Source organism: Nycticebus coucang, chromosome 3, assembly GCF_027406575.1.
Source record: "Nycticebus coucang isolate mNycCou1 chromosome 3, mNycCou1.pri, whole genome shotgun sequence".
Lineage (NCBI taxonomy): Eukaryota > Metazoa > Chordata > Mammalia > Primates > Lorisidae > Nycticebus > Nycticebus coucang.
This window is the reverse complement of record NC_069782.1, coordinates 55,088,527-55,098,786: the sequence shown is the minus strand read 5'-3', so window position 1 is coordinate 55,098,786 and position 10,260 is coordinate 55,088,527. Positions and strand designations below refer to the sequence as shown.

Sequence of the window (10,260 nt, the reverse complement as noted above, 5' to 3'; positions counted from 1 at the left end):
CGGTTAGGAAACTTTGACAAATAATTGAGGTTCAATAATTCACACACACAGTGACACCTGTTGACATAGACCTACCCGTACCAGTGTGTGTGACTGGCGCGGCTGGGTTGGGTAATGCTGTTTCCTAGAACAGGGTTTTCAGTATGGATTTCAAATGTGTGTTTATACATTTACAAAGGTAACAAATTTCTCCAGGCCTTGCTGGTCAGTGGGTACAAATGAGAGTACACTAACACCATGCCATATATTTTATTAATATGCTCTCCCAGTCTAATCATATGAGGAGGGACAGCCTCAATGCATGCCTCCGGGAGCATCCAAGGATATCTCATGCGTGGTCACAGCAGGCTTCCTGTGCTCTAGCATAGGGCTGTGGGCTCCAGAAACAGCGGTTTGCTCTGGCTTCTCACCTGGCCCTCCATATGAAGCCTGCTCCCTGTACAGGGGTCATAAGAGATCCCCAGCTGCCACTCAGGAGGCACAAAACTCTCCTCCATGAGGAGATTGTTCCTGTCCCCCAACGCTTTGGAAAGGCCCAAGCTGAGCTGGACCAGGAACAGTGCTAGGACTCTGTGGTGTTAGGGTTCACTCTGACCAACATGGCTTGTGGATCTCGCTCTCAAAGAGCTCCTTAAAACAAGAGCCCTTTGAACCTCAGCCTGTAGACTCCTCTTCACTGAGCCCAAACCTGGTCCCTAGGTTAGTCCTGGAAAAGCCCCGTGCATGGTGCCTCCCCCACATCCTCATGCCCAGCCCCAAGCACAAGTCTCCCCAGGGCCAGGCAAATCAGCTTGGGTCCTCTAGGGTTGCCATTCAGGCCCAGACATGGGCAATCCAAATCTGAGGCAGGTAAAATAGAGAAAAATCAGTTCAGAAAAGATCCGGCACAGTTTAGGGGAGTCTAGGGGCAGAAAACTCTGTCCCATAACCCAGAAAGGAACCAGAGAGGAGGCAGGCTGGAATCGGTGTCATGCCACCCAGGACATCGTGAATCAGGACATAACTAGACCGGCCCAATGGGGTACCCACCTCCTCACACTGTGGGGGCCCCTCTGGCTCTACCTTAGAACTGCTGTGGTGGACAGAGACCACAGGGAACCAAGAACAGAAGACAGAGGAGATATCGCCAGGAATCATTTCTAAATTTCATTTCTGGAATGATAATCCAAGTTTTCTTTGCTTACAAGTTTTCCCTGGAGAGACGAGTTCAGGGTCCTTTTGACCCCTCTCAGCACTGGTTAGTTTGGGACCCTACTGTTAGTTCTCATGCCCTAGATAGAAGTTAGTTATTTGTGCAAATAGATCCAAATCCCCTCCTCCCCCTCCCCCACCGAGCTGGAGACCCCCGAGGGAGTGCCCCAAGACAGAGACACGCATCTCCAAGGTCCACCTGGAGCTCCTGCCCTCCAGATCCAAACACCTGATCATCTTTCTCTCCTTCCTGTAAAGTTGTGCAAACACTTTGTTTTTGCCTTCCTTCACCCTATGGTATACTGACCGGTACACCATTTCCTCTACTGGAAGTTGAACTCCCATGGCAGATGCTGGAATTCACTGCAGTAGCCTAGCAGCACTGTGCCAAGACCCCGCCACAGGCTCTGGATCGGCTGTCACTAAGCCCAGAAAGGTCCCAGAGAACTACTTGTAGGGGTGACTATGGCAAAAGTGGTAGAGGATTTATTGGTGCTGTCCTTTCACAAGTTCCAGCTGCATGTACTATGGTAAACATTGGCGTGTTTTCTGAAAAATGATAATGGCCCACCCAGGGCTGGGGTTCAACCAGGCCAAACATCTCTGCCTTACAGGTCTGCCCCTATTCTGACTGGTCTGGGCCTGTCCCCATCAGTCCTGCATGCCAAGAGTATCGGCCTGAGGTCTCTGCCACCTCTGTGCACCCCTCTCCCTCTTCCCCAGGTCTCTGCTGCCTCTCCACACCCCTCTTCCCCAGGTCTCTGCCGCCTCTCCACACCCCTCTTCCCCAGGTCTCTGCCGCCTCTCCACACCCCTCTCCCTCTTCCCCAGGTCTCTGCAGCCTCTCCACACCCCTCTCCCTCTTCCCCAGGTCTCTGCCGCCTCTCCACGTCCCTCTCCCTCTTCCCCAGGTCTCTGCTGCCTCAGCTCACCTCTCTCCCTCTTCCCCAGGTCTCTTCCGCCTCAGGCAGCTCATATTTATCCTTCAAAGCCCAGTTTACATCACCCCTGTGTGGACTCCCTCCAGTGTGTCATCACAACACAGTGTACACGCCGTGTCCCCCCAAGGTCTCTGCATTTGCTCACACACAGCACTTATCCAATGCTGAAATTAGCTTTTGTTTCCAACTCCCCGACTTATGTGAGCATATGTTTAACTCTGCTTGGCAGAGTCAGCAAAGCACACTGCTTGGCAGAAGCAGGATCTCAGCAGATGTTTCTTGAATGAATGAATGAGCATGACTCTTGCAAGTGCTTTCTAAGAAAGATGGTAAGGAAATCCCCTGAGGCACTCAAAATTAAAGTTTTTATTTGTTATATATAGGTTCATATCTTGCGTTTTTAATTTAAATACAAAAAGGGGTAAGATCAAGCACTTGCTAGGTGCTGAGTGTTTTACAAGCATTATCCTGTTAAAATCCAAACAGCCATCAGAGGCAAAGATGATTACTTGCTTGTTTTACAGTTGAATGAATGAAAACTGAGAATGTTAAGAAACATGTTCAGATTCCTGTAGCTGGTAAGTGGGAGCCTGCTCTGCCAGCTGCCTCACATTACAGCAAGAGCACTTCCTGTACCTGTCACGTTTTATGTAAAGAAGCAGCTTCTACACATGACTGTAGTATCTTGCCCCTCGAAGTGTGGAGCTGGAACATTCACATCACCTGGGAGATTGCCAGAAATGCAGCTCTTTGTTTCCACCCAGATGTACTGATTTACACCTTACAGTGTGACAAGTTCCCTGGTGACAAGGTGACATGTACCAGGTCTGAGAACTTCAAGAGTCTATGAATTACAGCCCATGGGCCAAATCCAGCCCAGCCCCTATGGTGTGGCCCCTGAGCTAAGAATGGTTTTTACTTTTTTTATTATTATTATTGAGACAGAGTCTCACTTTTGTCAACATTTAGTCACGCTCATAGCAACCTCAAATTCTTAGGCTTAAGCAATTCTCTTGCCTTAGCCTTCTGAGTAGCTGGGACTACAGGCGCCGGCTACAATGCCCAGCTATTTTTTTGTTTGTTTGTTTGTTTGTTTAGTAGGCCCGGGCTGAGTTTGAACCTACCATCCCTGGAGCATGTGGCCGGCACCCTAACCACTGAGCTATGGATGCCCATCCTGTTTTATACATTTTTAAATGGTTGAAAATTTTTCAGAAAAGGAATATTATTTTGTAACATGTGAAAATTACATGAAATTCACATTGCAATGTCCATAAACAAAGTTTTATTGAAACATGCTGATTTGTTTCCTCACTGACTGCAGTTGCTTTTGCACTACAACAACAGACGTGAGTAGTTACAGCAGACTCCATGGCCCATGAAGATACAGGAGAATCTCCAGCTATGGAGAAAGCACTCCATAGCTGACCCTCTCCCCCCACCAACCACCGCCTTGAGTTGCCCTACTTTTCATGATCTGGACATGCACCACATGCACGTATCAACACAGCAGGCCTAGTTCCTTATGTGACCATCTCTGTGAATTCACCAGCTTGCTGCAGTCCCTTGGGTGGTCAACTTACAGAGGTTCTGCTCTATTTACTATATGATCCTTCACATAAGTCTCGCAATGCTTCCTAACTCTATCCCTGGCCTGCCACCTGCAGCTCTGTGGTTCACAGTGCAAAGGGGAAAGAGAGCAGCTGTCATTCAGCAGAACTGCAGGGACAGAGCTCCTGAGGGAGAGCCAAGCTCCTCTGAGGCCAGGGGGCTGTGGGAACCCACTGCAGAACAGAAGTCCCGAGGTGGAGGTAACGGACAGAGCACAAGATGTGGGAAGGCAGGGGGGTCGGGGAGAGGGAGCAGAACCATGAGGAGATGAGCAGACAGCTTGGGAGCTCCGCAGAGGCGCACAGGGAAGGATGGAAGAAGGCCAAGGATGAAGGTCTGTGGCATCATCAGCCTCAGTTTTCTCCCAGGAAGCACAGTTGCATTTCTTTTGAAACTACCCCAAGTGGAAGGGCGGATGGTGTCCAAGTCACTGAAATGGACAGGCTTTTCCTCACATTTCCAAGCTGTGAAGGTGAAGAAATACTAAACCTGAGGTGTACAAGCAGATTACCTGGTTCTCTAGACCTTTATCTGGAAATGGAAGGAACAGCTGCTGCCTGGGGAGCTGGGTGCATGTGCAGACTTCCAGCCCACCCAGAGAGCCTGGCTGCATGCAGCCTGTGTGTCATCAGGCACCTCAGGTTGTTGATGCTTTGAGAAATACTCACCAGATGAGACATCTGGGCCTCTGGAAGGAGTTAGCTGCAGCTTGGGAAGGCCATGCTTTTAAGAGCAGTTGTGTACATGGCGGAGGTTTTCTGTTTTCTAGTGGAGTACAGGACTTGAGGAAGAAGCAGAGGCATAGGAGAGAAACCCATGGGCGCTGCCTGCTAGTGGGGGTGAGGGATGCTGCAGTCAGCTGAGAAAGCCAAGGAGAGGCGTTCGCTATAAGAGGGTGTTGACGGAACTCAGGACTGAGTGAGGTCCAGAGCACACGATGGCCAAAGAACAGAAAAACCTGCCTCTCCTTAACGACGTGAGTATCTCAAATGAGGGAGAGGTCAGGTGTGGGGGGCTCAGGGTCACTCCAAGCAGGTGGCAGCCCTCATGCATATCTGCAGCTTTACGAACTGTGTTAAGTTTCGCTGTCACTGCTACCACTGCCATGGCCACACATGTAGCCAGATGTAGACGGCGGCTCAGTGCCCCAGCAATTATGACACCAACCCCAAGAGATCTCTGACCCCAGCGTAGATATGCAGTGACAGCTTACTGTTCACGAGTTACAGAAATAAAAATATCAGGTAGCACGAACACAAGCCCTTGCCTCACGCATTCCTAGTTCCGTTCCCTGGAGAAGATGGACAGGAGGAGAAGGCTAGATGGGAAGTCAGTGCTCGTTTCATCAGCTTTGGCACTGCCCTGGGAAAGCCGTTGTCTTCTCCGTCTTTTCTGCATTTCCTGTTCATTTAAGAAAATCGTGCTGGAAGCAACCAGATTTGAGGCGCAGCTTGAGACATCTGTCCTGTTTCAGCTCCTCAGTGAGACACTGGTGCAGCTTTTGCCTGCACTACCTTCCTGCCTTGAGACAAAAAAAAAAAAAAATTCTTAGGCCCTTTAAGCTGTTGTGCAGGGTTGCTATTAGGAACTTGGTCCACTCAGATGCTTCAGCCCACCCAGGAATATGGGTCTGACCCTTAAGGACAGTAAACCAGGGAGTCAGATCCAAGAAAAGCCAACATTCCCTGCCCAGTTATTTTTAGCCCCCAGAGGCCATTTCCACATATGATACCATTTGCGCAACTTGTCTGTGCAAGGACCCTCCTGCCGCCCCAGCAAAGCCTCCACGTCCCTCTCCACGTCCTCATCCCATTTCTGCTGCCCCAGCCAGCTGCAAATTTGCCAGCAGTTTAAGGATGTGGACACTGAATAAATAAACACATTAAAATTGAAACTGGCTTTTGTGCAACCAGCTTTCAGGAATGATAGTTCTTTTCCTTCAGGTTTAAAATGTCAGTGCAATGGGATAAGAAAATTGCCAAAACAGTGTTGCAAAACTGCTTAGGAATTTCCATCACTATAAACAGCATCATGTCATGTTGGTATAAAAGATTTTTAATTTATTCTGTAGCTTCCATGTAAAGATATGACTATTACTCTAGAAAAGCCTTGGTATTTTCTGTATGCTAGCTTTATGAATACATGTATGATTAAGGCAAGAGAATCACGTAAGCCCAAGAGTTAGAGGTTGCTGTGAGCCGTGTGATGTCATGGCACTCTACCGGAGGGCAGTACAGTGAGACTCTGTCTCTACCAAAAAAAAAAAAAAAAAAACCTTTAAATAAATTCTAACAATAGTGAGTTACCATCAGTTCTTTAAAAAATGGGAACTGGTGGGAAACTGTTCCAAAGAATGTGGCCTATTAATGTGACACTAAATATCTGACTATTTTAAAAGCTGCAAATGTCAATGGAATGATAGTTGTCAAATGCTAGGAGCATTTTATTAAGAAAACAGCCTCAAACACCTGTACTTTGATGACAAGGAGGACTCTCAAATTTTTCCTGCTGGTGTAGCAGCTACTGGTATTGTCTTTGTTGTCACCAAAATGCCAAGACAGCAGAAAAATGGCATTGTGGAAGAAACCAGAGTTTCTCCTTCTCTACATGTCTACGAACCCAGCCCTATTGTGAACAAGACTTTTATATCCCTGAATCAGCATGGGCTTCAGGGGGAAGTTACGTCAGGACTGCTGTGATTCTGACAGCAAGCTAAGAGAGGAACAGGATGGATCAACAATGCTCTTTCACTCTCCACTGCTGAGTGTTTCAGTAGGGATGTGTTTGGCTGCAAGCAACAAAGCATCCCCCTGACAGTGGCATAAAAAATTAGGGTGCTCTGGTTTTCTACTACTGTGTAACAACCCAAAATTTAGTGGCTTACAATAACATATGTTTTGTTGCTGAATCTGTGCTTTGTGTAGGAGTGGGTGGGGGCCAGTTTGTCTGTTCCTTTTGACATCACCTAGGGCAGCTTGAAGACTGAGGGTCGGAGTCACCTGAAGGCTGGTGCTCTCCCAGGTTTGGCAGCTCTTCCTGGGAAGACCCACAGAGCTGGGGGCTTGTCTGCTGAGGCCGGGGCTCCCCAGGCTCCTCCATCTCCAAGGGTTCTCCCACACGGTCACTCCAGCAGGCAGCTGTAAAGTAACAGACTTCTAACAAGCCAGCCCAAGGTTCCCGAGGCACATGAGAGACCAGAGCAAGGCAGTAACCAGAGCACCTTGTGTGACTAGCATGGGGGCCATGGAGTGTCCCTGCCACTGCAGTCCAGTTGTGGGAAGCAGGTCGGTAAGGCCGATCTGTATTCAAGGGGAGGGGAGTGGGGCACGTGCCTTGATGGGTGGAGCATCAGAGAATCTGTGGCTATGTATGAAATCCATGGAAGGATTTATCTCTTACATGTGATGTTTGGAGGGAAACAATGCTATGTAAGGTGGGACTCCACGATACAGTAAAACTAAGGCTTCTATAATTCAGCTCTACCATTTTTTATATTGGCTTATTGTTCCAAAGCTGCAAGACGACTGTCACAGATCCAGACACTGTGACCACATCCGAAGGAATAGAGCCCTCAGCGACTGCTCCTGCTGTCAGGAGACGGGAAGCCGCCCAAAACTCCTCAGCAGAATTCCTTCTCTGCCCACTGGCCAGAACCATCACAAGGCCACCCCTTGCCTCAGGGGACATCAGATGAGGGAACATTCAGTTTCCCCTTCTCTACTGCAGCCAGAGGGGGCCCTGAACTGGCCATGCCATGCGCCTGCTCTCCCAAGTCTCCCCAACAGACCTGGAAATCGAGCTTTCAGCCTGGGTTAACCACACATTGACCCAAATATGCTTCACGGAGAAAAGAAAAGTATCAGCTAATGAACAGAATCACTTACAACTCTATTTTTGTAAATAGGATCAAATGCTAGATCTTGAATTAAGTGAATCATTCATACAGTTTAAACAGGAAGCAGAATTGGTTCCCCACAGATGCCTTTGCCAAGAAAACGGGGGGACAAGGAAGGAAGAGGAGAGACCCCGACTCCGATAATGTCAGAGCTGCCTATGGAGCAGGCTTCACAGTCTCAGGGCCTGGAAATAATCCGGGTGCAGGGCAAAGAGGAACTATCGACACATAACCCTAGCCCAAATTTTCAATCTGACTTCACAGAACACGCTTTCTTTTAGGCTTCTGCTATGCACCAGGGAATGGAAACAGGAAAAGTATTATGAACTGACGGATTTTATTTCACCCATCAGCAACAAGTATTCAAACTTAGGCTTTAAAGAGTTTTAATATTTTAGCTCAAGAAAAATCACAACTCTTTTCTTTCCTCCCTGTGAGCACGAACACCACACACACACACACACACACACACACACACACGCGCACACACACGTCCCAGTCTGTGCTCTCACGCTGTGGTTGACGCAGGGATGAAGAAACCACACAGAAGGTTCCTCTGTGGCCTTCCTTTACCGGAGCACTAGCAAATTTCCCCAACAACAGCAAAGACTGGGAAACAGGACAACTGGTTTTACTCGCTCTGAGAGTGTGTCTGGAATAGATGTTCAAGAATACACGTGCTGAAGGGAGAGAGCCCAAGTGAAGAAAGAAAGCAGCCACAGCAAGAACCACAGGGCAGGGTGGCACCTGTGGCTCAGTCAGTAAGGTGCCGGCCCCATATACCGAGGGTGGCGGGTTCAAACCCGGCCCCGGCTGAACTAAAAAATAGCCGGGCGTTGTGGCGGGCGCCTGTAGTCCCAGCTGCTTGGGAGGCTGAGGCAGGAGAATGGCTTAAGCCCAGGAGCTGGAGGTTGCTGTAAGCTGTATGATGCCATGGCACTCTACTAAGGGCCATAAAGTGAAACTCTGTCTCTTAAAAAAAAAATAAAAAATAAAAAATAAAAAAAAAAGAACCACAGGGCAATTCCAGGCCACAGTTTGCAGTGAGCATAAGGGAATAAATGTCTGGTTAATCCTCAGAGAAAAGGGAATTAAGGAAGGAAAACTTTTCCTTTAAAATGAAAGAACTCTGACTCAGGGAAATTAAATAACTGATCTAATGTGATAGAGCTCATATTAGACAGACAAAAGCATCAAGGCTCTTACAGGCATTCCCACTGGTACTTTGGTTTGCGATAGGATGTAACCCAGGTCTAACTTGATCTAACACAGAATAGACTCCTCTTAAACACCAATCATAAAACACATTCCACGGGAGTTACTGGTGCTTTTTTAAATCGTTTATAAACTTATACTCTATTTCAATGTTTCTAAGATCTGGAAAATTTAATTAAGAAGCAAAGCATAGGCTTCTAGAGATCATGACCCCACATATTTCTTACTCACATTACAAATTATAATCATATCATAATGATTGCTGATCCTCGTGGACTGTAACAATATTTGAACCTTTGATTGTCAAAACAATACCAAGTTAGAGACCTACTATAAGATACTTCAGATCCTCCCAGGCCATGTAGCAAAACTCTGATGTGCAGAAATGAGCATAAACTTAGTCTGTAATTCTCAAAAGCAACTGTCAACAGTTCTAGCCCCAGAACAAAGTATTCAATTTATACTCATTAGATTTCATTGAATATTCAACATCATTCACAAACTTATATATATATATATATATATATATATATATCCCCTGTGTTTAAAAATATTTTTTAGATAGAATATTCCCACATTCATTTCCAATTGGAAATTCTCATTGGGTTTTTTTTTTTTTTTTGTAGAGACAGAGTCTCACTTTATGGCCCTTGGTAGAGTGCCGTGGCCTCACCCAGCTCACAGCAACCTCCAACTCCTGGGCCCAAGCGATTCTCTTGCCTCAGCCTCCCAAGTAGCTGGGACTACAGGCGCCCGCCACAACGCCCGTCTATTTTTTGGTTGCAGTTTTGGCCTGGGCCGGGTTTGAACCCACCATCCTCGGTATATGGGGCCGGTGCCCTACCGACTGAGCCACAGGCACCGCCCCCCATTGGGTTTTAAATTAAAGGATTTATTTGATCTATGCAAATAGGTGACAAGATTAATAGTTCCCATTAGACACTAATTTGCTTTTCATTCTGCAAAGACTAACACAGGGGGTGGCCACCCTGAAGCACGTGTCTAGACCACTGCAGGCGAGCAGTGATTTTGTGAGTGGAGCTGGCTGTCCCTTACGTGTTCCTCTTTCCCCCATTTTGCCAGAAATGTGATTTAGCAGCAAATGCTTCTCTTTTCCTACATCATGTCCAACCTCCTTGGTGCCAACTACTAAGTCTGGGCTGTGTGGGGAACACACACACACTGGGCTTAGACCAACAGGCATTGATTATAAGTCCACTGCCAGGGACCATGCTGGATTTATAGACAAGGTGCAGCCCCAGCAGTCAGGTTGTCTGAGGTCAGACCCCAGCTCATCGCTCGCTAGCTGTAGAGCTCAGACATGTTCCCAAGTCCATCTAAGTCTCAAGCTTCTTCATCTGCAAAATGAGGAGACTAATAATACCTACCTCATGGGAGTTTGTGACT

At 47.5% G+C, this 10,260-nt stretch overlaps 1 long non-coding RNA gene across 1 annotated transcript; it reads right to left on the bottom strand.

Annotated features, from left to right (window-relative positions):
* Positions 1 to 3,128: 3,128 nt before the first annotated feature.
* Positions 3,129 to 6,894, bottom strand: LOC128580731 (uncharacterized). Its single transcript, XR_008378733.1, has 3 exons — positions 6,743 to 6,894; positions 4,412 to 5,265; positions 3,129 to 4,207 (listed from the first exon to the last, which is right to left on the bottom strand). It is a non-coding gene; the product is annotated as an uncharacterized LOC128580731 (long non-coding RNA).
* Between the last annotated feature and the right edge of the window lie 3,366 nt (positions 6,895 to 10,260).